Here is a 3,332-nt window from a genome sequence, read left to right as displayed (position 1 = left end):
TATGCAGTTGAACGGAACTCACTTTTGGTGTAAACCGCGCTTAACAATTTCCTTTGGATTATTCTGTCAGTCCGGTCAGAATCTGTCAAAATTTCAAGGAAATAAAAATCGTCAGCTGATCGCAGCTGTCTTATGGATTGCCTTATTCTGTCAGTCCGGTCAGAATCTGTCAAAATTTCAAGGTAAACAAAAATCGTCAGCTGATCGCAGCTGTCTTATGGATTGCCTTATTGCACGCTTCCAGCATGCGAATTGTGAACGTATGTTGATTGTGTTTATACGCTCTCTTACTACAGTACTGAACGAATTAAACATGTATCTCCTCAGTGCCATGTTGTAGCATGAAGCAATCCTTCTCGGTCCCGACCCGTAGAAATGGAACTTCCGAGCAAAACAAACCAGTAAATAATGCCAGCAACACAAGCAAAGCGAGAGAGAAGCCTTGTCGCTAAATGATGTTGTGAGTAGGTTGCAACACCGAGCAACAATACTTCATACGCAAAAATGAAGTACGACAACTCTCTCGTGCAGTATTTGTGCGACAAACACAGTACATCGAATATGTGTATCTCCTCTCTCTCGATGAATCTGAGAATTTCCATGCAACAAATTATCATAGAGTATATTCACAAATCTGCACTTTTTACAAGCCCTGGTTATGATGGTATTGTGCCTGTCTGTTGCGTCTGATAATTTGATTGCTCGGTCTATCAATGCAATGGCTGTATTCCGTTTACGTTGGAGTGGGCTTTCCGAATTGAAGTCCAGATACCTTCCATTTATCTGTTTTGGTGTCCACATTTTCTTGATTTGCCCGTCTGTTCTGTGTACTTAGTGTCATGTCTAAGAATTTCACTTTATGTTGTTCTTCCTTCTCTATCGTGAAATTCAGTTTTTCATGAAACTCATTAAACGTGTCGATGATTGTGTCTATGTGTTGTGTTTTGGCTATACAAAAACAATCGTCCACGTAGCGACGATATATTTTCATCACTACTTGCCTTTCCTGTAGCGCGCGTATGCTCTCCTGTTCTAGACGCTCCATTATGGAACGTACACACGGTCAAGAAGTTTGACCAACATTGACTCCACCTCTCGTTTATTCAAACATCCACCAAGTTTTACTAACAGCGGCACGAACAATCAATTTATTCGACCAACAATATCACACACGAACGACCGAAGCACCAACCATCAAAAAATATATGGGGGTTTGTGCAACTTCACTACAAATGCTCAAACATGTTCGGGTAACCTTGACTCCACCCCCGACAACTCAAACCAAAATCAAACCGTTTTAATTTTTTCCAACCGAGCCGCCAACTGTCAAATGGTTGTTCGAACAACTTCACACACGTTCAAACAAAGCAGCAACCGAAGCGTTTTCTTGGGGGCGGAGTCAATGTTCGTCAAACTGCTTGACTGGTGTGTACGTTGCATTACGAGATTTGCAACGACAGGCGATACACAGCAAAAAATATATTAATATGCCGCGACGTATTTTCGTGGAACGTACATGAAAATCGCACGTAATAACGAATTTTATGTAATATTGTCCAATATTGGCGCTTTATTACATTCCTCACTGCAGCATTCAATCGAGAAAATTATTTTTTCATCTACGTCGATCCAACGCTAAATTACCTGCCAAATTGATTAATAACGCGGAATCAGCGTAATATTACCACCAACATAAGTGATATCGCTTAACAAAGCATGCTGTAAAATGTCAACAAAGCAAGCTCTACCGCCGGCAGTCAGTCAAATTTTCACTTTATTCGCTCGCATCGAAAAACGATGATTTTGAATATAATATTAGTTTAATTGCTTTCAAAAACAGAAGTAAGTCTTTAGGAAGTGAGTGAAATATGAAAACAGTGTTTCCGACTTGGTATTGGGAGAAAATCTGCTGTAGGTAAGTTTTTTATACAGTTTTATTTGTACCCAGCCGGCGCAATGCATCACATCATTTTACAGAGAGACAAATAACGAGAAGGATGCTATGGACCCACAAAATGCTACGTTGATACCAACGAGGAATCGACATTGTGAATGAAGTTGTGCAGGTAAGTTTCTGATGGATAGTTTTTCCGATCACCCGAAAAGTAATTGTGAGATGTTTTTCAGAGTCAACATCGTACCCGGGTAATCGGCACGGTAATCGATCTCTTTCCAATAAGACTTCGTGATCGTGCCTATACTTCTCCAAAATAGTATTTATGCCAGTCGAGGTTCCGGCAAAGATCAACCAAGAGCAGGAAGCAAGAGAAATGAAACCACGCTGGTAAGTTTTAATTTGTGATCGACTAAAATGAAAACCCCGACCAATACTGAACGGTGAAAAAAATATTTAATATTTATTGCAGGCAAATTTTGCTTTAGAACAAAACCGTCAGGATCATGCTTCCACCTACTACTCGATGGAGTCCGTTACAAGAGCAATCTGGCGGAATGGGATTAACGGAAGTAGTGGCGATGCAATAGTAACATGCAGTTACGGCCTGATCAGCATCAGACGTATGTAGTTATAAAAACAAAAACTGAATATTTGAAATTTTGATTTTTTTCAAAACATAAAATCTTTAAATCTCAAAATCTTAAAATCTTAAAATCTTAAAATCTTTAAATCTTAAAATCTTAAAAACTTGAAATCTTGAAATCTTAAAATTTTGAAATCTTGAAATCTTAAAATCTTACAATCTTACAATCTCACAATCTCACAATCTTAAAATCTTAAAATATTAAAATCTTTAATACTTGAATCTTTAATACTTAAATCTTAAAATTTTAAAATCTTAAAATCTTAAAATCTTAAAATCTTAAAATCTTAAAATCTTAAAATCTTAAAATCTTAAAATCTTAAAATCTTGAAATCTTGAAATCTTAAAATCTTAAATCTTAAAATCTTAAAATCTTAAAATCTTAAAATCTCAAAATCTCAAAATCTTAAATCTTAAATCTTAAAATCTTAAAATCTTAAAATCCTAAAATCTTAAAATCTTAAAATCTTAAAATCTTAAAATCTTAAAATCTTAAAATCTTAAAATCTTAAAATCTTAAAATCTTAAAATCTTAAAATCTTAAAATCTTAAAATCTTAAAATCTTAAAATCTTAAAATCTTAAAATCTTAAAATCTTAAAATCTTAAAATCTTAAAATCTTAAAATCTTAAAATCTTAAAATCCTAAAATCTTAAAGTCTTAAAATCTTAAAATCTTAAAATCTTAAAATCTTAAAATCTTAAAATCTTAAAATCTTAAAATCTTAAAATCTTAAAATCTTAAAATCTTAAAATCTTAAAATCTTAAAATCTTAAAATCTTAAAATCTTAA

General features: G+C 34.3%; 1 long non-coding RNA gene across 1 annotated transcript; it reads left to right on the top strand.

The window, feature by feature from the left end:
* The first annotated feature begins 1,472 nt into the window (after positions 1-1,472).
* LOC134204635 (uncharacterized) lies at positions 1,473-2,707 on the top strand. The gene is made up of 4 exons (XR_009977915.1): positions 1,473-1,915; positions 1,978-2,066; positions 2,128-2,284; positions 2,367-2,707. It is a non-coding gene; the product is annotated as an uncharacterized LOC134204635 (long non-coding RNA).
* The last annotated feature ends 625 nt before the right edge of the window (positions 2,708-3,332 follow it).

This window comes from Armigeres subalbatus, unplaced genomic scaffold (assembly GCF_024139115.2).
Source record: "Armigeres subalbatus isolate Guangzhou_Male unplaced genomic scaffold, GZ_Asu_2 Contig774, whole genome shotgun sequence".
Lineage (NCBI taxonomy): Eukaryota > Metazoa > Arthropoda > Insecta > Diptera > Culicidae > Armigeres > Armigeres subalbatus.
Note: the sequence above shows the minus strand (reverse complement) of the source record. Positions and strands in the feature narration are given on the sequence as shown.